Here is a 26292-nt window from a genome sequence, read left to right on the forward strand (position 1 = left end):
CACCACCTGTGGGTACCGGGCACTCACTTCAATGAAAACCTATCAACGTCACTGTTAAATTATACTATAAAGGCTTATGATGCAAATAGTGCAATAGCCCATTTATCAGTCTAATCTGAAAAAGAACAATAAGGGGACAACCTCAGCAACTAAAATATTTGTATTAGCCAATTAACTCTGTCAAGTCTTTATTGGCACTTTTAAAATGTCACTGGCGGTGTAGGCCTACTGTAACCATTAACTTTTGAAACCTCTTGCTGTGATAATCAGCTGGGAAAATACAGCAGTCATTAAACTGATAATGATTGTTGAGGCCAGCGATAATGTATTGCTGAGACTCCACACCCCCTCCACGTTAGATACTTTACAATGATGTAAGGCCAACCGACGAGTAAAACTGCATGTGTGTTGCTGTACTGATGCCGACAAAGCTGCATAAATCATTCCCTCGTGAATTTGGACCAGTAAGTAATCAAATCAACCCCAGCACCAATATCACTGCATAGTGTCCGTGCAGAGGGTAGTCATTAGTCATGTTAGCTGGGCAGAAGGTGTTTTTTATATATCTTGGTAACACACATGACCATGTCATAGGAGCCTCATGTATGTGATAGGTCTCACTGACATGCTTATCACATGCTGTACATCACCAGACAGGGATGTGTCCTGGTTAAAGACTATGAATGAGATTGCTACAATGCCATGATTCATAATGAACTTCTGTGATGGATGGATGTAATGCCGTTAGGAAAAACCTGTAAGCACCAATTCGCTTGCCAGTTCATGGCAAGAGCCTCGCTTATTCAGGTTTTTACCAATGAAGCGGAAATCCGTTTCAACAAAATCATCCCTTATATCCTCAATGCTTGTCCGTCCGGGGCTGGAAAGCCACTTGCTACGCATGTCTGAACAGCAAACGCCAATCAACCTGGCAGCATGGAGGATGGACAGTCCTCTCGGACCCTGATGACAGATGAAGAGGTCTGTGGGAGGAGGGTACGGTTTGAGTTCATGTCGAGGGCTCTGCTTGTGTGGGTCAACAGAGGGTTGCTATAGTGCTGCTATGGCAACAAGGCACAGAGCAGAATGGTTTATATAGGGGCATAAATATGTCTACACAGTCTCACTGTAGGGACTGGCTTCTCTCAGTAGAAAAAAACAAATACCCTAAATATATAATATTATCCATCCATGCTGGAGCCTATCCCAGCTGACTTTGGGCGAGAGGCGGGGTACACCCTGGACTGGTCGCCAGTCAATCTCAGATATTATATTATATGTCCCATAATACATATGGGACACGGATATGTCAAGGTTGCTTTTAAGTAAGTAATGCAACCATGGGCAACTTTACTAAAAACTGGGCCACAACAATCCTGCAAATTAAAAAAAATGACTCGCTGTGGTCATGCCTGATTGAACGAGCCAAAGGAAAGAAGTAATCATTAAAATGCACGTTACCCCTATTTCACAAATTTTCCTTGCAGGCAAAGATAACAATATATTATTTCTGTAAAATTTTATTTAAGTGGGGGGTTTAAAAGGTCTGACATACTTTATGTTGTTGGTCTTTAGACCACAAACCAGTTGAGACTGAATCAACAGCACCTCTGCTGGTTCTAGCTAGGCCTGTCAAGACAATAAATAAGTCAATTAACCGTACTATAAAAAAAATCAAATGTCAGCCTTGATAAATTGACATGTGCATGCGTGTGTGTTGCCGCTAGTGAGTGTCCACACAGAGTCCAGCAAGTGAGTGTCGAGAGGAGTAACAAGCAGGCAAACGCAAATGGGTGATTCTCCTGAAAGGGGTACCAGCGACAGTGCAATGGCGAAGCAATCAAAGCTGCGTTGTCCCTACTTGCGGGGGCATATTTTAAGGTGATTAATAATAAAGAACGCTGGAAAAGAAGTGATTTGTGAGTCAAAGGTTAAGGCTTGGTGAGTAGTGGTTATAGGTGCCCTCGTAGTGCCACTTTAATCTACAAAATCTTAAATCACTGCAATATCTCTCCAAGTCACATTTTCAGTTTTTTAAGTGTGTGTGTGCGTACTCATGCCCTGTCTTCTAAAACCCAAAACAGGGAACACACATGACAGTCAGAGCTTAATGCTGGAACGCTGTGTGTGGAAAACGCGGGTCAAATGCTCACAGCAGGCACACACACACACACACACACACACACACACACACACACACAAACACACTCAGCCTGGAGCTGATGACGCAAATAGCCGTTAGAATGCTCGGTGCAGCGATTAAGTGCAGCGAACGAGGAAGTAAAACAGAATAGAGAGTATAGAGACCGAAATTGCCAGAGATGTCTGAGGAATTGCAGCTCAGTTAATGCAAACAGTCCCACAAACAGTACATAAACACAGCAATAAAAGCCATGAAGGAAAGGGAGATTACCACTAATCTACATGAGCATCATCTATTACCTTTTTGTGTAAAGGAGATGAGGGGAGGGTGAAAAGAAGGCAAAGAGCAGACTGGTGAGTCCCTGCACCAGCTTCAGCTAGGTGCAGGCTTTCATTTTAACTTCACTTCTGCGGGATTGCGTATCATTGTGCTTTTAATCATAGCCTGCTCCTCATGTTCGGCCTGAGGAAACCCCTACATTTGCTTCGGAACTTTGCATTTGATGTGTCTACACTCCCCGTCTTGTTCTGCCTCCCCATCCCTTTCCATTTTGCTTTCAATCTTATCCCCATTCTGTCTTTCTGTCTTTCATGTTTGCTCTTTTTGCGAACACTACAATCCTGGCCAGACGTTGTTCGTTTACTGCAGAGGCGTAGAGAAAAAGAGCACTGACCAACAAAACTTGACAGCCAGAGAGAACAGGGATAAGACGCACAGAAAGGGCTTGATCAAAAACAAATGAGCAAACACTGTGTTATTTTCAAGAGCTATAGCACTTTAAGAAGATGCAGAAGATTACACAAACGGGGAAATAACGCATATTGAATGCAAGCACGCGGCGCATTCAGGAACTGACTTAGGGTTGCTAACACTCATGATTGTCATTTTTGTTGCTAGGAGAAGACACAGGTGGTGGTGGGGAGAGCAGGAGGAGGAGAAGGGTGAGGGTTGATGGAGAGACAGTTGGACAGAAGGAGTGAAGAGGGACGTGATACACAGAGGCTGCTCTTGTCGATTAGAGGAGAACAACATAGTGGAAAGAGCACCTATCACACACCCTAGCAACCACCCACCCCCTAGTAATGTCAATTCTTTCACAACACCTCAATGCAGAGCCTTCTTCCACTGCAACTCACACACACACAGCCATCAGAGAAGAACAAAGGGGGAAAGCATGGAAATAGTCCAAAATGGGAGTGTGGAGAAAAAATGTGAACGTATTTAAAGATGCTGATGAGCGACATTAATGATTGGATGGTGTAGGGGCTGCTGTAGAAACAAATTACACATTCCCCTGTAACAACCAATGTTTCCGCTCAGTTGTGCGTCATGGTGTAATGGAGTATGACCTAATGACAGGCAGCAGCTTGCGTGCTCTAATTCTTGTCTGTGTAAGATTAATGTGGTTAACATCTAGAATGGTTCTATCTATTCAACCTCGGTTGCATTCCATTTGTCCAACATTTAAGTTTGCTTATCTTAAATCGTTACCCAAAAGTATGTATATTATTGGTGTGTCCTTGGCAGCACCATCCATCCATTATCTATGTCCTCACTAGGGTCACTAGGTCCAGCTGACTTTGGCCGGGAGGCAGGGTACACCCTGTACTGGTCGCCAGCCAATAGCAGGGCACATATAGACAAACAACCATTCACACTCACATTCATACCTAGGGACGATTTAGAGTGTCCATTTTTGGAATGTGGGAAGAAACCGGAGTACCGACAGAAAACCCACGCATGCACAGGGAGAACATGCAAACTCCACACAGAGATGCCCAACAAAGATTCAAACCCAGATCTTCCCAATCTCCTGACTGTCCTTCTTTTCCTTTCGGCTTTTCCCTTCAGGGGTCGCCACAGCGAATCAATTGCCTCCATCTCACCCTGTCTTCTGCATCGTCTTCTCTCACACTACCTTCATGTCTTCCTCTAGGCCTCCTGCCTGGCAGTTCAAAACTCAGCATCCTTCTACCTATATATTCCCTATCTCTACTCTGGACTGTGATTGTGACTAAACACTTGGCCACCATGGACCCTAATAACAGTCGTATGTAGTGCATTCTTTTTTTAATCGCGTTAATCTAATGTTTAATCTATAACTTTGCAGTTTATGTATGCAAGTTGCCTTTTTGTAAAATCAGCCTTATGCAATGGCCTTCTAGTGTTTGAGTTGCTAGGGTTGCTAGTAGTAAGGAGGGCAAGGTGAGCAGCGGTGAGTAGCAAACAGGAGACGTGAAAATCGAGGAGTATGTGTGAGTTGTTGGTCCAATGAATGGGAAATTTACATTTCAAAAACGCTCCTTCTTTGTAAGAAGTTTGCTTTCCACAGAAGCAGCTAACATTAGCAGCGACGATGTTAGCAAGTTAGCGAGCCATATCAAAGCTCTTCGCCACACTAAACTCAAGGAAAACACCCCACGTATGAGCAACTCTGCAGCCGACATGCTGAGCAATGTTATCGCCAGGTGGATAGTGGTGAATCACAGACCAATAAACAAAGTGGAAGACGTGGGGTCAACAGAGGTGTTACAAACTGCATCCAATAACCCATCATGCAAGCCACAGTGTAGGACTACAAAAACAAACTGAAGACTTTAGTGGAGGATTCGCCCAAATGTGTTGCTATAACTGGAGATCACTGGACCTCAGCTTGCAACCTCAGCTATTTGGGGGTGACCAGACACTTTATTGATGGTGATGAACAATGTTATTTTTGATGTTCTAACTTACAGCACTGTGACTGACAGGTGTGTTTTACTTATTTTATATTATCTGAAGCAGCACAAAAGTAACAAGTCCAGTGTTCAATAATTGCATTGCTCAGAAAGTGTTATTACTGTTTTTCAATGCGTTAACTTCAGCGCTTTATATTCTGTAGACCTGACCTGTAGACCTTGTCTGACATACCTGCTCCAGTTGGCCTCTACCTCATTAAAACATTTGAAACCCCATTAACTTCATCCCCAAAACAGCAGGAAGTTTACATTTCCAGGACACGGAACATTGCAATGTTAAAAACAAGAATCTATTTAATTTTCTCAAACATTTTGGTGTGTCTTACCTGATAGTAATGGAAGTGAAGTGAAGCAATGCAATTCCATTCAGCAAGGGCAGGCAGACAAGAGAGCAAATGGAGAGAAAAATAAGAGATAATATTAGTGAAATAATAGTTTACAATATATTAAGCAGTTCACAAAGCAGATCCCATATAATCAAATATGTCCAAACGCGTTTTAAGAGGCATACAGTATATGCTCACCAGGTATTTCTTAAGGTACACTGTATACATACATATATATGTACACACTAAGCAACACTAATATTGTACACACTATATACTGTACACTCCCCTCCATACAATCCCCTCAAAGGGTGTTCCCAAACTCAAAGTGTATACACACACACACACACACGGGTGATTCTCCTCAAAGCGGTACCAGGGAGGGTGCCGTCACTTCAAGGTGCATCACACACAGACTACAGTGATTCGAAGCTATGGCCAAATAAAACCATTTTGTAAACACACTGAATAAACAGAGGAAACAGTGTTGAATATTTTTATCAGGTCTGTTGTGTACAAAACACGATCTGACAGCCTGTTTGCGCATTACCATTTTGTCACATGCAAAAGTTTGTCACAAAATAATAATACAAAACAATAATACAAAACGGTGGTATAACACCTCGTTATGGTATAACACCTCGTTGTCCACCGAACACATTTTGCTGCAACCAAAACATGTACTTTCACCAAATTCTGACAAACGTTACACATAAACAGCGTAGTCCGCACACAATGTAACTAAAGCGACATCGAGGAATTCCATATGCAAATGAGCTGACGTCTGCATTGACGCACAATGTGAACTTCAGAGTATGTGCATGTTATTTTTCCAATTGTTTTGCCAAAATTAAGACAATAACAAAATTAGAAATATGGCGTAGTGTCCATGACACTCGAGCATGACAATCGATCTGGTTTTCTACTGATTATTTGCATTTTATCTAATCAATACACTTTCAGCGACTATTGTTTTACATCATGTATCTGTGGAAGGCAACAATGCTTTGGAGAACACAGTGATGAATTCCGCACAGAGTCTGAAACAGGTTCCATCCACCAGCTCTGTGTTACGTGAAAAAACGTCAACATTACATCATGTCCTGGTTAGGCCAACCCTCAGGATCAATATTTCAACCAAAACTCTTTATTTTATATCTAAACAATGCTGTAAAGTCATAAAATACTTAAAGTTAGTATTATTCTCAGACGATACAACCGCACTTTATTCTGGAGAAAACGCAGAAGAACTAATAAAAACAATCACAGTATTAATGAACACATCCTTGAACATAAGCAAAACTAAAATACAGTTTTTTAGTCATAGCAGAAAAGACACTGAAAAACAAATGCAAACAGACGGCGTAAACACTAAAGCGGTGAACAAAAACTAATTTCTAGGCGTAATAATAGACAATTAAACGAGCTGACAATTGCGCAATATAAAGTGTCAAGAAACAAATACTGAACACAGCAAAAATCACTCCATATTCAAGTGATTGTGTAGAAATAAGGAGAAATAACTAAAAAAGTACACTTCACTCACTAACTGTACAACAAAAAGGGTCAGTGAGGAGGATAATCCACAGCATCGGTTATAGAGAACACACAAACCCTTTATTCATGAAATCACAAATACAGTATTGAAATTGCCTGATCTGGTACATTTTCAAACAGCTAAAATTATCCACAAAACAAACAATGACTTGCTACCCCCCAAAAAAAGTAATACAATTCTTCTCAACAAGACAGGAGAAGCATGAATTCAGGAGCAAACTAAAAATAAACAAAAACACTTGTACACGTGCACAACACAGAAAACCTTTAGCATATCAGTATGTGGAAAAACCTCAAACAAAGTACTAAGTACAAAGAAACAGTACAAGTATATGATATTCGCAAAGTACAAAGATGAAGAATACTGAACCACAGTGTCTGGTTATTGCTAAAGACGATACATTCTGTAGTCATCGATCGTATAACTCGTATTTACTTACTTGTATTACATCTTCATTGGGGTTTTTTTTCCCATCATTACAAAAAGTAAGAAATGGGACATGTTGACATACAGGAAGTGAATAAATGTATCAATGATTGACTCAATAAACTTCATAAGTGTTTGTTTATTCATACTTATTATTCTATTGTATTTACATCTGTTTACTCTGTGCGCTGAGCTGCGATTACCACTACTGTCTTGTATACAGCATATGGTGTTGCTGCTATTGGAACCTTAATTTCCCTAAGGGCACACACCCAAGGGATCAATAAAATTCTATCTACTGTAATCTAATCTAATCTCTAATATTGTTAATTTGAAACCTAGTAGATTAGTAGAAAATTAGTAGGTTAGAAATACTCCATAGAGGGCAACAAGTCTCCTTTTTTTACACTTTTTAATTTAGATTTATATAGCGTAGTGCCTTTCTAGACACCCAGAGGACTACACCTGTGGCCACAGCTGCCCTGGGGTTTGCATTCATATTTGTACACCAGTGTGGGCTGCACTGGAAGCAAGGTGGGTTAAGTGTCTTGCCCAAGGACACAACTGCAGTCAGTGGGATGGAGGAAGGTAGGTTCGAACCGTCAACCCTCCAGTTTCTGGACCACCTGCTCTACCTCATTACGTAGAGCTCTAATTGTTATCTTTCCAAAGACAGAATTGTGTATTGTGAACCTAATATTGTGACCAGTAAGTCTTCAAGGGTGAAAAACCAGGGTTTCACTCAGTGTCACACACGCACTGTCACATCACTGCCACTCACTGAGCTTTCTGCTCTTCCGCTCTCAGTGTTCCCCTTCATCAACCCCAGTCTCTCATCCCCTGCTGAGGTTTCCTCTAAACACACACACACACACAAAACTGGACACACACACACACACTCTCACTGACTTACAAAAAAAAAACACTGGCTGTTTACCAAGCTGAAGAATCCCTAATGGAATCACATTTTGCCTTTCAAAAAGCTGTTTGATGTTTCTGCACAGATGTTGCCGTCTTCTGTTTTCAGTCCTTATTTCATAAGATTTTTCTCTTGCTCTCCACCTTGCACAGCATGACACTCCAACCCCTGAACCTGTCCCCATATATCCATCTCTTGTCACCACGATTATGACAAAAAAGTTGAGTCTGGCATCTTCTCAAAGGTTTTTGCCTTGGTTCTCATAAGAAAAAAGGGAATCGCAAGGTGACATTAAAGGTATTTGTTTAGTCAGCATGATGGAATCTTTGTAATACGCTGTATAATAAGTCGGCCGATCGATCGGCAGCCACGGTATTCTTCATTGTTTTTCAACAAAATAAGACTGGAACATTGAAGGTGCATGCTGTCAGTTATCAGACAAAATCGGAATTGGCAGGTCTGGTTTTTTAAAGATCAGTGAACAGCCAGAAAATTGTCATCGGTGGACCCCGAATATATATGTATATTTTATGTACATGGCAAATTTGTAGATCATTGAGTTCCGCTAATGAAAGATGGGAGCAAAAACAAGAGTTGTGTTAATTATTTTGTTGAGTATCGTAAAAAGGTGGAGAGGTGGCAATTTGACCGATGTCCTGAAGCTGCACCAGTGACAATCAACAGGGTCCCTGCGTTTAAGAAGGAGAATCCCGCTGATTGCCTCAAAGTAAGAAGGTTGTGAGTTCACATCTCAGCTTGGGCCTTTCTGTGTGGAGTTAGCATATTCTCTTTGTGTTTTGTGTGGGTTCACTCACTAGTAACTCTGGCTTCCTTCACTTCACAGTACAAAAAACTTTAAAATAGGTCTAGTCATATACTGACTGATATGAATCCAGGACTTTTATTTTATTTATCAGTGTGAAAACCTATACACAGAAGAATATTGAAATGACCTGCACCATGTTAGACTCAAATGTATTGTATGTTCAAGTATTCTCTGTGGTGTTCTTAATAAGCATATAGTAAAAGCACTAACATGTTCTTAAGAACTGTTGGTGAATATCATGATTCAGTCAGAGTTAAATGGGGCCGGCTAGTTTTGATTATGCCTCTTCTTCAAATGAGCTTTGCAGGGACTATTTAGAGGAGCAATGCCGAACGTGGGCTGCTGTACCGCAGCAAAAATAACAAACGAGCTGGCTGAGACCTTCCTCGGTCGCTAAATGCAGTGTTAGAGGTTCGGTCAAGGAGGAATCGGAGCAAAGTAGCACCACAACTAATTAAAAGAAATGAGGCATCATCTGATTTAAACAGAGAAGACGGAGTGGGAGTGGAAATAAGGGAGTGAAAATACACTGTGCAATGCAACACAGCGGACCGTGGGCGGAATGTTGACAGTGTCTGCATATTGGTGTTTCTGACGTACAGGAAGTGTGTGCACATGCAGGCTTGGATGGTTATGCATTCGTGCTAGAGCATAATCCAAATGAGTCTTGTATCTCTAGAGATTAATCCAACCCTGGCCTCAGACGTCACACTTTAATCCAAAGAGAGAAAACAAGCAGCGCTGTGAAACGTCTGACCACAACCGCTCATATCAGTACCTGCCTGTTGATATGGTTTACATGCCCCATTTAGATGTAAAAACCAGGGATGTTTATTCAATTTGAAAAATAAAAATGTGGTTGAACAATTCAATCAACGGTAGAATGATCTGTAATTTGTGGCAACCAAATATTTGCTGCCTAAATGGGATACGGAAATTGAAAAGGAAGCATCAGTTCCGAAATGGTTCCAACAACATGTAACGCAAATGCTAACTACAGAGAGAGAGTGTACTTAAAACATTATCAATAAAACACAAGTTTGACGTTTTGACGTCTTTACTTATGTAAGTCCTGGTCCATTATCCTTTTTACATCTTTGTGTCCACTCTACCATTGTATCACGTTCAGTCAGCTTGGACCTTTGATTACACCTCTGCCTCCAAGCCTGTTGCGTGCTCGACCGGTTTGTCATGAAGACAGCAGCTGTCCCTTGTCTTGTCCATACAATCAAACACTCACCCGACTAATCAAGTCAACATGCACACCACACAATCCAGAGGGGAAATTGCTGATTGGGAAATTTACTACTTACAAATCAATGCTTTACCTTACTTTGCTTATAAACGTTGCCTCTAATCTGAGAAGTAATGCCAAAATGTTTGTGCGCTTCTGGGAGTGAGTGTTTGAGTGTTTGTGTCTATCTTAACTGTAACTTGTGACTTGGCGGAACAGTATAACAAAAGTGTCGATGAGTTGATAGCTGGGTTCAGGTGCATCTTTGTGATGTGAAAAGAAGACCAATAGTATCTAGAAGTATGAGCCTGATGGACACTTGGCACAATGTTTACCATATTATCCACAACCATTTTACATGCAAATGAAATGCCCCTAATGTCTTCCAAGTGACAGTGTGTGGTCCCCCTGTATCTCTGATTATTAGGGAGGATAATATAGTGAAAGTCTGACGCATTTCATGTCAGATAGCATTGACGGTAGCATCATGCTTTGGCATTATAAATAAGGACTAATTGTTTGATGGAATATTGGGTTGTATTCAATGAAAAGGGTTCGTGTTTCAGTGCAGAGCAATGACTTCCGAAATGTCCATGATCTGCAGTTTGTTCAAGGAAATAGTACTGACATTCTTGTACAGTCTAGTAGTTTGACATCATTACTTTGGACTGATAATTGAAAACGGCCCGTTGGTTTCAGCAGCTCGCAGAACAGTTTATTTAAATTTGAATGCGCTATTATCAAGTGCTACTTGCGTGCCAAAGAGTTAAGGTCATGTGCACAGCTTTGCATCCGTATCAGCCACAAACACACACCGTAAAAGCTGTTGACAATCCACATTTTTATTACCTCAGATAGTTATGTGTGGGACTTTATAGATGCCCAACATTTAACTATCGTACTGACCTTGTCTAGCTCATTTGCTCTTCTTCCCTTGCAACCCTTTTAAAATATTATCCAGAGCCACCCCACTGCTGCCGACCCAATCAGCTTTCCTCCATGCCTTGCTAAAATACAGTGTTAAAGCTTGATGGGCCGAATGCTGAATTGATTGCTTCGCTTTTTGCTTTGTGACACCACGCTCGTTGCTATTTCCTTCCTCCTCAAATGAATTTGTCTTATTGAGCTGAGTTTTTCTGAGACAATTAGACAAACTGACATCCGTATAACCTGACAAGAGAGAACTTTAATGGAAATAAACCTTGCTTTAGCGATAAGAACAAAATTCCAGCCTGCATCTGGCTTTCAATGAAGGGTATTGCAAGTGGAGCAATCATGGTATCGATTTTCACACTTTGCTGATGCATTACATTTGGGAAAGGAAATGTTCGAACGGGCTTATGTTTACCATTTACAGGGGAGAAAAATAAAACAAAGAAAGCCCGAGGAGCTAGTAATGATGCTTCACCATTACACGTCCCTCCTGTAATTCAGATTCACGTTATGGTGTTACACTACTGTTTTCATTCCAGTCTTACAGCTCCCAAGCCAAAATTAGCTTGCCATTTCCCCAATTGTACAGTAGTTGTGTGTGAATCTGATTGTGTGTGTCTTTGACTGGGTCCATTATGGCTGTGAGAGCTGAGCTAATTGGCAGTAATGGGATCTTGTGACGCGAGGTGGAGGGTGGTGTGGGGGATGGGGCTCATGTTTGGCACCTTCCCAAAGACCACTCCATGAAAGGCCTTCATTAACACTGCTTTTTACGAACATATTGCAGTGAGAGATTGTGAGGCACATGTGTGCCTCCGTGACAATGTTCTGAAAGAGCAAGAATGAAAAATGGAATCGTGTGACATGCACACAAAGATACACGCATAAACACACATAAAAGAGGTGGCTGATGTGTCACACAATTTCCTAACCTTCACTACCATCACACCTATCGACCCAGTAATTATCATCATTCAGAGGTAGCATCAGAGCCATACCGGATGCGCGGCCAATGCCTGTGTGTCGCGAGTTACCCAAACTACACCACCAATTTCGACAAAACTTTGTGGAGGAGTGGCACTAAACAACTGTTCACATTTTGGAGGGGTCCCACTCTTTCCCTGGAATTATTTACCAGGACATTTTCAGCTGCTACAGAGACAAAGTTGTAAGGTGAGACAGATCAATACTAGCAACACTTTTCAACTTACGGTTGCTAAGTCGGTCCCTATGGTCACTCGCAAGCACTGAGTTGCAGAGCTGCTCTGAGCAGAAATGCAAACTCGATTGGCTGGTAGCGTCACGGGGGTCGCTGTGCCGGTTAGATGCCCTGTCCACATGGGAACGTTCCTGAGATTTTTTTTGGGCGGGTTGAAAAAAAGTCGCATCCATACTGTGCCAGATTCGTAAATAGTTGCATCCAGATGAGAATGAATCACTGAGTGAAAACGATGTAATACACAAGCACACCCACATGTGCCGCTGTGAACAAACATGCCAGCGGAACTACGTGACACACCAAACCATAGAAGAAGAAAGAATGCACGTGCCTAAGTCTGTCCTATTACGCTTTTCAAGACTTTCGAGAAGTGGAATTACTTCTGCGAGTCATTATGGAGTATAAGACAACAAAATATGAGGAGAATGTTGACCAGGGTGAGTCATGTCCGTTGAAATATTTGGATGTTATGTTGGTTTGTCGTCACAGCTCACACCTGGTCGCAAGACGGCGGTGAGTCGGTGACGTCATCGTTTTCGTATTGCCTGTATACACGGCAACGACAAGCCGGCGTTCTCAAATTAAAAAAAAAAAACATTTCAGGTCACCCAGAACGCTGTTCCCGTGTGGATGGGAGGCTGAAATGATAAAATACTTTGCCGTTTTGACCTGAAAAAATTTCTGTGTGGATAGCCCCTTAATCTTGCCCAGATGATAAATCATTATCCAAGATAACTTCACCGTTTGACCTTTTTTCTCGTCAAAAATTGGTCAATCATTTCCCAGGTTTTCCAGGACACTTGGTGAGGCTCTACAGACAGGTGTGAATACATGAAATTATTTTAGCTGTTTGAGTCAATACAATTTCGTCTCCGTTGTAGAATGAAAATGGTATATTGCCAGGGCTTAAAGAAAAAGGTTTAGTCTCATCTACTCATTCACGAATTCGAGTTGTCAGCACACCGTGATCTGGCACTAGCACCAGTTTAACATCAGTCGGGCATTCCAGCAAGGAGGAGGCCTAGGGGGAGAAATACGGAATGATAGAGGGACTACGTCCCATAGTTGGCCATAGTGTCCTCTCCTTGGAGCTGAAGAGGGCTTCTCCCACGACCCAGATGAACAAATGAGAATGGACAGCTAGCTGGATGGATGGATGGATCATCTGTAGCATTTAGAGTAAAAATTACTCATTTTAATGTCTTTCCCGGCAAACAAAAACAATCCATGAAGGCTTTTCCACCCACTAAGCACTACATTCATCGTGCTGATTCGGGAGGGGTTCTCCCATTCAAATCGATTGAATTGTGGATCCTACAAAGAGTGCTTTCTAATTTGAGTTGAGTAAGTGGGTGACAAACCGTCCAGCAAAAAATCAATGATTGAATTGAATGAATTAAATTATGTAGACACAGAGGTGGTTAGTTGGGGGGTGTCCAATGCATGAAAGCATACATACTCCAAGGCATCATACACTAAAAATCAGTCCCTTAACTTACTCTTTATTTTCCTTACGCATATACACATCCTGTCCATTTATAGTATAAGAAACAGAAGTCAACCATATCCCTAAACAAATCATTGGCACTAGGCCTACTGTGTCAAACATACAGTGTGCATGACACGCAGCACAAGTTTTTCAAGTGGGAGCTTGAAAACAATATGTTCAAAAATGACTTTAATTGTAGGACCTATTTGTAATGCAGGTTTTTCCATCTCTATCATCTTATGTGTAATTCGGCAACAGATGTTAGGTCATTACTGTGACAAGGCATAATGATAAAAGTGATTTGATTATCTTGAAAACAGAAAAGTGTTTTGTAGCTGCAAAACACCAATTTACCATTCATGAAACATGACCACAGGGGAGTACGTCACAGGTAACTCACCATTTCTACAACTAATAATGCTGATATTTGGTGATAATGTGGCAATTTCGTATAGTCCTGTCCTTTGAATGTAATGAAATTGTAATAGGGCGTCATTAAAGTGTGATTCATCAAAGCTTCTCCCTTGAGGGAATTCTGAGAATAAACCTTCCACATGTGACTTCAGTAAGCAACACTGTCCATGAATTTATCACATGACGCTGTGTGAACCCGCTTACCTTGACGCTCGTGGACTGGCTGACTGATGTCAAAATAAGCAATTGTAGACGTAACCAAACCAAAGCCATTGCTGGTACCTTTAATTGCTGGGAAGGGGAATGGGCCAGAATATATGCTTGTTCAACCTACGACAGTAGCTGATTTCAGCCTCTATATATCTTAATTTCCTTAGTCATCCCTGAAAGCAGACCTGCTACCTTTGTGTTTTCGATAAAACAAAATATTCACACACATCAGCTTTGACTTTAGAAAACAGTGATCAACATTTTTGCCTCGTTTCCGATCTGTTACGGACCAAACCACTAAGTGTTTGGTTCATATTCATTTGGTCCATCTCGGGCCTAACCGATTACTCGATTAATCGAAACATCAAACTTCGGATTAATCCATTAAGAAAATAATTGTCTAGCCCTAGTCTGGACTACAATGACAATCAAGCTTTAGTACATTCGCAAATCTTTCTTCCGGTGGCTAACAATCTAGTTATTGATTACTTGCTGCGGTAGAATTCAGGTTTATACTGTCATGCTTTTTTTAAGTTTAATTTGCATTTAACAGGAAGTTGCAGTGTGCATGATTTAATGTTGTGCAACTTTCCATCGCTATTGTCGTTTCACACTGCTTAGCGAAAATGCAGAAGATGACAACACATGTCGACATATATAGAACAATTTTTCATACAAATGACCCCCTTTTGGTCTCAAAATGTATTTTGAGAAAAGCAGTCAACCATGTATGACGTTATCAACTTAAGGCTTTCCTGAGGCTACGTTCACATTGCAGGGTATGATGTCCAATTTGTTTTGTTTTTTTTTAATCCAATTGTTTACGTGGTCGTTCACATTACCAAACAAATACGACTTGTTAATGTGAACACAAAGCGTCTGGAAAGTGACGTGCATGCGCAAAAGCACAACAGTGTGCAGTGTGTGCTCTAGTGATGTGTGATACCATTGATTTCATTTCCGACACTGGGGAAAATTCAGGCTGGTATCAGCGATACTGATCCCATACTATGTGCAAACTCACCTAATGTGTGTGGTAGATTTTAAAAAAAGTAGTGCACATTATTTCAAATGAAAACATGCAAGACATCTTAGTAATTTATTGATTTATTTTCAAACATGAAGTATACGGAGGTAGTGGGGTGATTTACAATATAACCAAGCTAATATACAACATCAGAAGAAACAAAGGACAAAATCGTATGTGTGATGTATCAAAAGTGTCACTATTTTGATTCCAGCATCAACTTTAGCGCAGAGTTGGGATCGGAAGGATCGACATTTCAGTATCAATCCGCGCATTGCTAGCGTGCTCTCCTTAATGCGTCTGTGGCAATTACAAGGATTTTGTGCAACGGGAGTCAATATTTTCTCAATCAAATGATTCCGTGTAGGAGATTAAGAATTTTGGCTATGGCAGCTCGTAGGCAACTTGCTGACGCGTCTGTTCCAAGCAGGGTGTGGGTGGATATCTGAGGCAGGAGTGGTGAGACTCCACAGCTGCTTCACTAACACCTTTTCAAAATAATTTTGAACTTTTGCCTACACCGGTAAGTACCTTTATCCGAGTCTTGCACGATAAACCACGCCTTTCGATGACTGCCTGCATCCCTGAGTACCTTTTAAAGTCTAGGCAAGCACAGCAATACACGCCTTTCAATGACGTATTGGTCGGATATATGCAACCTCACCATTCATACTGCAGTCGCATCGCATACGTATCGGATTTATATCCACATACGAATGAGGCCTGAGTCGCATTTGAAAACATCGGAATTGTGTTGTTCATACGGACAAAAAAAAAAACAGGTACAAAAAAGTCGGAACTGACCTGCAGTGTGAACAAAGCCTCGGTAATAATAACAACACGGTGGTGAGCTCTTTGACATTGACAGGTTGGCGACACAAGTGGGGCCAACTTTAGTGGCATCCACTGCAGAAACAGATACTGTATGTATAAACAGAGCATTGCCTCCTTTCAAGTGGGACACTTTATTGCCTTACAGTATTGTTGGGAAGTTTAACATAGAACCAATCATAAACATGCAGCGATACATCAAATAGACAAAACATTAACATTTGAATTCAACCAGCTAGCAAACATAATGATTAAAATGAATCAAACTGCACAGTAAAACGCGCTACCTAAATTTAGCTCCTTCATATGCGTCAGGACATAGTGAAAGTAGAGTGTCCATTTGGCACCAAGTGGGTCCAGTCTCATGTTCTGGCTGCTTTCCAGGGCACAGAGTGGTTGAAGTAAATCACAATCATATGGACGTGGTCCAAAACCCCTCAACTATGAGCCTGACCCCCAGGAATTAATTAGAGTACACCACTTGTAGGCATGTTGCACACAGTCTGTTAAGTTTCAAAATGGCCAAACAGACTGGTGCACACATCTCATAACACGTGCAAGGGAGCAAAGCAACTCTTAGTCTTAGTTTGCCACCAATACCCATAACACTCATCTGCAAATGCAAACACAACCACAGTAAATTTACACTGTTATCGAAGCTGTACACTGACTACTCTACATTATATCGAACCGGTGTTTCTTTCGTGTTGTCCCATGAAAATATCTAATAAAATATTTTCAGAAACGTGAGGTGTGTGCTCACTTTGGTGAGATACTGTAACATGAGTGGTGTCCACTAATATAATAGACCGTTGATGTAAGCGATTCAGGGTTGCCACGGCCATGACTGAGATGCTATTATCCTTATTACATAATAACAAAAATGTACTTCTTGTACTTTAAGCGCTGCATTGCTTACCTGAGATAAGAAACAGCTCTAAAGTAAAGTAAAGAAAGCAGGTGACAGCCTCCAAGAAAATACAGCTGTAGAAGAAAAAAAATCAATTGCTAAGAGAGTGCTGTTGTTTATGGGCTTAATATTGCTTTTTTCATCATGACACACTTAGAAACAAGCATGGAGCCATCAAGCAGATGTGATACAAGCAGTCCCAGCTGATCTTCAGCAAACAGCTCATCCATCCACCTCATTACTCCCCACGCGGTCATATGCTAGAATACTGACACTATGGAAACAAATTGCACATTAATATCCTTACTTGGTTTTTTTTGTTTTTACTGTTGTGATGTCTATGAGAGTAACAAAAAGCTGATGGCCTGTTGAGTGTTTCGCCATGTCCACAGTAACACAGATATTTTAAAAACACATATTTTTCTATGCGTTTTGGCCTCTTCGCCATATGCCAACATCCATCCCCCGCCCCAACTTAAAAACAGACATCTTAGAAAATTCTGTGTGTGGATGAGTAAAACAAAGTTTTTGTTTGATACAAAATGTGAGACGTTATCTCATGTATTATCAATATTTAACACCAGAACACGAGTCAGTTATTGACTTAGGGGTGTTGGTTTCATTTTGTGCAGCGGTGGACGCGTGTACGTGCGCCTTGTAACACGCACAGGCCATTAAAAAAACATCCATGATGTTTCTTGGGCTCTGTGTAAGCGAGCACTGATTTTAAAGATAATGTGCACGTCACTGTACATCTAATATATCACGATATTGATGAACAGAGGCATTATAATGCCAACTCAGCTGTGGTTGACTTTTCAGGTTTCTGATTGGTCAAAATGCGCATGACAGGTGGTGAATGTATTTTTATGTGGACAAGCGTTTCTTTTTTAACTGCACTCGTGTGGATGCAGATTTTTTTAACACAGGAGTGGGGGACGTGCGATTTTGAAAATATCTGCTTATGTGGACGTAATGGACATAACCTTTGTATGTGCATTCAAGACAGAGTGTCTGTGTTTCTCCAATGGTCATATTTAACTTCTGCTTTTCCATGACCCCCGCTGAGTCCTCAGGGCTGGATTTGTAAATGGAATAGTCACACATTTGGACACAAAGCACAAGAAGAACTACAAAGCCAATCCTAAGTTGACGGAAGTAGTGCAAACTCAAACACACGGTTTGCCAAAAAGCCAGGTCAGCCAATAAGGGGACCAAGTGGGATGTAAAGAGTGCAGACTAGGGCCAAGAAGAGAGATTGTATTTACTACGGCATGAAGTGATGGGAGAAGGGAAAAAAGGACTGATTTGGAAAGGACTGAAATACAACTACAATGACACGGCCGGTATATATGGAGCAGAACAAGCAACACACACAGGTTCCAAAGATTAGGTCGGCAACGGTGACACTCACCATCCAGATGCATGCCTTTCTGTCACAGTGTTTTTGTAAAACAGTCAAACTGCGGTTTTCGAATGACCCATTTATCGCAGGATTTTGGATTAAAGTTTTCACCAAAATGTTTCCTAGTGTCTTGGTTATTGTGCGTAACAAATTAGTCTGTACTGTATCATTGTTTTCTGCACGCAAAACTATAATTATTCTGTATCTATTTTTTGTGAATATTTTGGGTGTCTGGAATGCATTCATTGGATTTAAATTATTTCCTATGTGACAAATTGCTTCAGTCTTCATCTGACCGTTTGGAAAACCAAGGTACCACTGTACCGTATTTATTATTTAACATTACTGGTACATTACTGCCACTTGCAGCGAAAATAAAACCATTACCATGACAAAAAAATGTCACAACTTTGTCAAAAATGAACAAAGAGCTGCACAAAATGTGAACATAATCCAATTTTGGATTCACAATTGTGGATACCGAGTGTGTACATTCCACATAATAAGATCCAACTGTAGTCCTGAGTGGTATGAGAGGAATCAAATAGCTCCGCTAATGGGGTGCCGAGAGACGCAGACAGAGAAGAGGAAGGGGAGAGAAAAAATGCCAAATGGTGGCAGAAATAGGTTTTCATCAATTAATAAATATATTGGAAAAAGCTCAGGCAATAAGGAAAACAACCACTGCGGACTCAATTAATATGATTGTTTTTTTCTGTTCTTTAGTTGTCTAATGTGACTGCAATACAAATACAACAGTTGTCCTTACGGTGCGAAGAGAAAAACTGATGGCAACAGAAGGAGAGATGACAAAATCATGCCCACTAATTTAAAAGTATCTCCAGCACTGCTTTGACACAAATACAGCAGCCAGAATATTGTTTCCCAACTTGATGTCGTGCTACGTTTTCCCTCCTTTCCTTCTGCTACTTCTCCCCTATCGTAACGCAAAATGAAAATGAGAAAGACATGCGCTGATATACAAATAGATCAGTGAAAGGAATAATTTGATCCTGCGCTTGTGTTAACATTTGCCAAACTGCTGCAACACCTCATCCATGACGGCAGAGTGGAAAAGAAGAGAGGGGGTGGATGCTGGATTCATTACAAGCAGGAGAGCTTGTCATGAATGATAGCATCAAATCACATCCGTTTTCTACAAAGCTCAAACCCTTGTTAAAAATACAACACCTATCACTGCACAGGGGGAAAAAATAACAAACCTGTAACTAACTACTCCTGCTTTTTGCCGCAAGATGAGCCGCATGTGCCAGTCAGGTGGAGAAATGGGGTCAAACATTTCCTAGTGCATTACCTCTGTAAATTTTTAGCAAAACCAGTTAGCCCAGAAGCAGAGAGGAGCACTGACAGTCACGAGTGTCAATGAGAACATGCCGGCTTCTCTGGGTGATATGAGTGGGTGGGGTCGCCTCAGGGTTGGGAAGGTTAAGTAGCATCAGGAGAGTGTTGTGTGGGCGCTTGGGGCTCCGTGAGGATGAGCGTCTGGGAGAAGTCAAACTTTTCCCATGTTGTGGTGAATCTTAATGCTGATTTGAATACGCCTACACATGCACAAATGATTGCAAGCACCTACTGTACAAGCAATTTGCCACGCCAGTGAACAAATAGGATCCACAAGGCCATTTATCTTCTCGTGTGTGTGTTGGTGAAAGCACAGAGCATCAGTCCCCGCCTCAGACCCTTTGCAGTATTTGAAGGATACTTAAGGCGGTCATCGGCAGGCGCTGTGGAAGCCTCTGCGCTTTCCTCTTCTCCCCAACCCCTCCATTCCTCTGCTCCACTCTTCTGTTGTCATTATCGTGGCCACCAGATAGCAATGATGCAGGAAAAGCAGTAGAGCGGTCCCCACCTCCCACACCCACTAGCAGGGAGAGTGAGACATACAGCAGGGGAGGATGTTGAAGAGAGGAAATTATCATACGGAGCAGAGAGTGGCTGGTTATTAATGCTGCTGGGAGGGAGGGAGGCAGGGGGCAAGTATGAGAAAGACAGAGGAAAAGGCGCCATCAGCCACTATGAACCGATGTGTAAAAACCTGCATGAAAGAGCATTCGGGGAAGCACTCGTTTCTTCTCATCGCACACACAAACAGACACAACTCTGAATGCTTTGTGACTCATGACCCCGTTAGAAGAAACAGCTTTGACAAAGTAAAGTTTGACAAAGTCTTATATTGTGTCACTCTAGTTATACGATGACGTCTGTGTTGCTGACGCTGCACATAGAGGTTAAATGGAGCAATGCATTCTAGGTATTGAAAAAAAGTTGAGGGGAAGCCTCAGCCGGCTTTTTTCTAGTTTCTCTTTCATAAAGTTTTTAGTATTTGACAAGTACGAAGTTTAATCCAGTACTTTTCAATGAATCGTGAAACTATTACACCCACAATATAATCATAATTGGCCCAAAAAACATACAGCCATGGGTAAAACTATTGGCATGTCAAAGATGCCAATGTTTTTGGCCATACAGGCATGGCTGGGCTGCATTCTTTCATCTAAAAAATACTGCCAGGATTCGCTTAACCCTCTCCTTTGCTGTTGCTGAAACCCTCATCCATACTTTTATCCAAAATTGACTACTGCAATAGCATTCTCTATGGTACACCCTCCAAAACACTCCATAAATGCCAACACATACTAAATTCTGCCTCTCCCATTACCACATCACCCCTGTCCTTCAGAACCTCCACTGTGTCCCCATCCCCCAGCACATTTATTTCAAAATCCTCCTTATCACCTTCTATGCCCTTCTATGCATAATCTGGCCTCCTCTTACCTTGCAGACCTGCAGTCATGGAAAAAATGATTAGACCACCCTTGTTTCTTCAGTTTATTGATTAATTTTAATACCTGGTACAACTAAAGGTACATTTGTTTGGACAAATATAATGATGATAACAAATGTAGCTCATAAGAGTTGAATTTAAGAGCTGATATCTGGCAACTTCCATGGTTTTCTTGATAATAACCAAAATCACTTACGTTCTTATATGAATAGCTATAGCATTGTACTGCAAAAAATGTAACACTAATGAGCTATTTTTGTTGTCATTGTTATATTTGTCCAAACAAAGGTACCTTTAGTTGTATCAGGCATTAAAATGAACAGGAAACTGAAGAAGCAAGGGTGGTCTAATCATTCTTTCCATGACTGCATACTTCAATCGTCACATCCCTTGTTGCATGGCCCCCTCTGTTCCACCGATGCCAACTTCATGTCCCTCCCCTGCAAGACCAACGTCCAAACCTGGGGTGACTTGTCCACTGCTGCCCCCAACCTCTGGAACTCACGCCACCAACAGCTCAGTGAATGCACCGATCTCCCCTTCCCTCAAGACTCATCTTTTCAGAGTGCTTCTAATGTTTCACACTTTTAACGCTTAATGTCTGATTGATCAGTTTTCATTTTTATGTGGCTCTTTATGTATTGTCTTGAAGTGTCTCAAAAAGTGCTTTATAAACAAAACGTATAGCCTATTTTCCATGCAAACAATGTATTCTCCTGTGAATTATCACATGAATTGAATGCAGCTCTTGCATTGTATCACTATTTCAAAGTGCTTCAGGAGTTAGGATTAGGTCTTATTAAATGCATTGACAGGAAAAAACTGTAAAATGACTCCATCTATTAAATAATGAAAAGACAAATAATCTGTTCCAGGGTCAAACTGTCCCCATCATGAAGCGTAAATAAACTGCACACTGATTGCATTGTATATGTCATTCTTTACGGTCATACAAGTGTAAAAGTAGGTTAATCACTGCTAATATTAAAACAGTACAAATAGTGTAACATTATATATGTGTTTCGCCCGTCCTCAAGGTCAAGTTAATTCCATTTAATTTTATTTTCTTTATTGTACCAGATTAATACAGTTGTTTAAGGATGCATTTCATATACAACAGGTCTATAACTTGTCTTTTTTTAGTCGCATAATTCTCCTCTGCTGTCTGTAACACCACCAGCAGAGATGAACAAACACACACACAAGAGTGTCGACCACCGGGAATGCACACTTAAGTATTGGTGTTGGTCAGTGTTTAGATGACTGGACAGTTCAAATAACTATTCACTTGTTACCCGGACTGCTGCCATTGAAAGAAATGGAAGGCAAAGAGGAGGTGAACTTTCATCCCCATCTATTAATGGAAGAGATTTGGCAAGGTTTCCCTGCGGGTTCATGCAAAAACTGTAAACAAAAGTTGCATATAAAATGACAAAAGCACACAGATGAAAGCATAATCAATAGCAACAGCAATAAGCAGATCTTTTTTCAGTAAGGCACCACATTTGCAGTGCCTTTATTTTTGCTCATCATCAGCACAGGAGACAATATCTCCTAAAGGGGTTTTATTAGCTGCGAAAATCATGCATTTTCATACTGCCAATTTATGGAGGCCCTTTACAGTCATCATATTCATCCAATGATGTTGAGGACTACCATTAAAGTGGCGAAGCAGCTCATCAGGAAAAGTTTCCCTCGACTAGCTTGATCACAGCAGGTGACATGTGGTTCCGTCTCTTTGCCTCAGGTGTGTCATTATTTTGAGGTCTGTTGCTGTCTCACCAGCTCTCCCTCCCCCTCCCTTCCCTCCCCCAAAGCATCTGCCTTGCTCCCCTCTAGTGGTTAATTCTCCCAATATTCCCTCGCTTCACAGGCCAACATCAGCAAGACTTTCAGACACGTTTCATTATTCAAGTAGCAGCCATCTTCTGATTCATTTCAAGTGCAGGCATTTGGGGATGTTTTGTGTGTATGGGTGAGTGAGCTCATAAATAAAAAGACAGTGCTGATAGATGCTGTTTTGGTGGAGTCAAAAAAATGAGAACAGAAAAAGTCACAAATGTGAATGAAAATATTAAGGTGATGTTTTTTGGAAGTCTGTCACTATCCTATCCTTCCCCCCTTTTCTTCTCCTCCCAGTCACTTTTTCTGGAGATTACGGCACAATGCATCCGCCGATGGAGACGGCAGCAACACATTGCAATGACCCAAATACCGCAGTGTGGTGTGATGATTGGCTAAGAGAGGAAGAGGAAGGAAGTTTGAAGGGTGGGGGTGTAATGCAGCACATCCAGAGTTGCTCATCATCAGCAGAAGGTTTAGAAATCAAACATTTACAAAAGCAAAAAATTAGAACAGTTTCTCTTCTCTTTACATCATTCTATCCTTCCCTCCAGGCTCAGCAGCTTCCACATGCCACCATTGTGTCAACTCCCTGTTTTCCTTTCTGACGTCTCCATGTCAGGATTCGGCAAAAAGCATGAAAGAAAGACAGAGGCAAAGACGAGCAACTCCTATTCATCCATTCTTAATCAAAGTAGTGCCACAGAATTCTCTTCCTGCGTGAGAATCCAGCAAATGCCAACACACGTGTGTCCTCATTTACTGCGGCTTGGCAGCGCTGCTCTGTCTCACCCTGCAAAGTAAGTTGCTCCGATCATCATTACAGCAACAGCAAACTGACTCTTGCTCACCAATTTGCTGCATGTGGTGGTATTTAGGTTGTGGATGAGCCATGTCCTCTTGGGGAGGACACCCATGCACGTCACAACTGGTTTCCCATTCCCGCCATGTGTGACAGAGTAGACCGTTTCCTGGTTTTTATAGCACTCCCACAGATTTGCATGTGGCATGTGCATGAATGAACGATGTGAAAGATGGCGCCCCTTGATGCAAAGCGTGAATGCACTGTAGCAGAACCACATCTCACTGAAGGGTGACCTCTTCCTGCTGTCTATTATTCATTTTATCAATAGAATAGCAGCGCAAAGAGAATGTACATAATATGGTAATGCATGTAAATGTGCATGTTAATTGTATTAGTAGTAGTGGTCGTTTTAAAGGGATGCATGATGCATGCAGTGCAGTCACTGTATAGTGAATCCATAAGTCCACTGAGTCAGACTGCTGATCTCCTTAAGCAAAATGACCTTCTGATACATTATACACTCCTGAGCAATAACAAGAAGATGTTTGACATACAAGGAAGAACAGACTAGTGAGAACAAGCACTGATGTTGACAAAAGATTAGACCCCTGGGAGAGTTTAACATCAACAGAGCATCCAAGTACTTGGGTGGCAGGCAAAATAAAATGCAAATCATGAATCCAATAGCACTAACAGAATGTTTAAAACCCACCGTACGCCACTTGTTATCCACTTGCAAGCACGGATGCACTGCAAAATCGATACAAAATGTCACTGTTGCCAGCACAGTTGTCAATAAAGTGTTATTACGGTGTTTAAGATTTATAAAGCCTCATTACTTTTACAACCAAAGCTAACTTACAAAGCCGTGTAATAAAAAAACATTTGTGACACTTACAGTAGATCTCGATTGTTCCTTTGCATGAGCTGTTTTGGGGAAAAAAATTGCCTATCAAAAAAAACAGGTACATAGCCAGGTTACCGTAAATTCCAGTGTATAAGACGCTACTGTTTTCTTCAACTTTGAACCCTGCAGCTCATAAAGTGGTGCGGCTAATTTATGGCTAAATTCTAATCTCAAGACGTCTCCTTGACTTCAGAAATACCACTGATTGTTTAAATACTGCCCCGCTCACAAGTCAGTGAGGAAACGGTAGCTCTTTCTTTGGCAGTAGCCAATCACGAGCTATCAGTTCAATCACAACGCGCTGAAAATCGCAGGAGGTCATTATATGTAACAGTATAACAACATAACAGTTTGACTCACAGTGTCGTCTAACCAAGAACACTAAACTAACCACACAGCAACTTGACACTCAAAAAGTGTGCCTAAGATATATACAAACATGTACCAATGCGAGTTAAAAAAAAAAATTAAGTTCTCCCATAATATTCATTGGAACACATTCATTGATTGCAATGATGTCAGCCTCCCGCTGGCTCCGTCTGGTGGACAGAGGCAGCATTGCAGCTCCATCCATCCATCAATTTTCTATGCTGCTTGTCCTCCAGTGAATGGTTTGCTCAGACAAAATGCATTATGGGAAAGCTTTAAAATGTTAATTTTTTGTCATTTTAAACTCGTATTGGTACATGTGTGTATATATTTATTATATATACATTTGAGTGTTGAGTTGCTGTGTTTTGAGTAATGACCTCCTGCAAAATGTGTTGCCTGGTCCTCACAAACTCATGCGTGCCACAATACGCCTTTTTATGACGCGGACACATGCGACTTATACACCGGTGCGGCTTTTATATACAAATCAGTTTTTACCTCTAAATTTAGTGGGTGTGGCTGACACACTGATTCTTCTGTTTTTTTTTCTACTCTTATCAAACAACAAGTTGCAGTAATTTCATTGTATGTCTGGACTACAATGACAATCAAACGTGTGTGCCCAAAGCTTTCTTCTGGTGGCTGACAATTGGGAAAAAAAGGAAAATAAATGGGTACATTTTGTTTGTTGTTGTGGTAGAATCCAGGTTAATACTGCCATGCTTTCATTTTGAAGCTTACTTTGCACTTAACAGGAAGTCAATGTTTTAATGCTGTCTAACTAGACAGTAGGGGTGTGACGATTCATTTACTACAGCGATGTATCGGAATCTAGGAAACTTCACCTGCACTGTCCAGTATCCTGGTATTTATTTCACAGTCACACTGGTTGAATTTTTGGCTAAAAAGTTATTGAATCGATTTAAAGTTACTGAATCATTTCGCATCATAT

General features: G+C 41.2%; 1 protein-coding gene across 9 annotated transcripts in view; it reads right to left on the reverse strand.

Moving 5' to 3' along the window:
* The window catches only part of brsk2a (BR serine/threonine kinase 2a), a 196071-nt gene that overhangs the window by 97438 nt on the left and 72341 nt on the right, over positions 1-26292 (reverse strand). The gene's annotated exons all lie outside the window — the stretch shown is intronic.

The sequence above is a fragment of the Dunckerocampus dactyliophorus genome, chromosome 5 (assembly GCF_027744805.1).
Source record: "Dunckerocampus dactyliophorus isolate RoL2022-P2 chromosome 5, RoL_Ddac_1.1, whole genome shotgun sequence".
NCBI classification, from domain to species: domain Eukaryota; kingdom Metazoa; phylum Chordata; class Actinopteri; order Syngnathiformes; family Syngnathidae; genus Dunckerocampus; species Dunckerocampus dactyliophorus.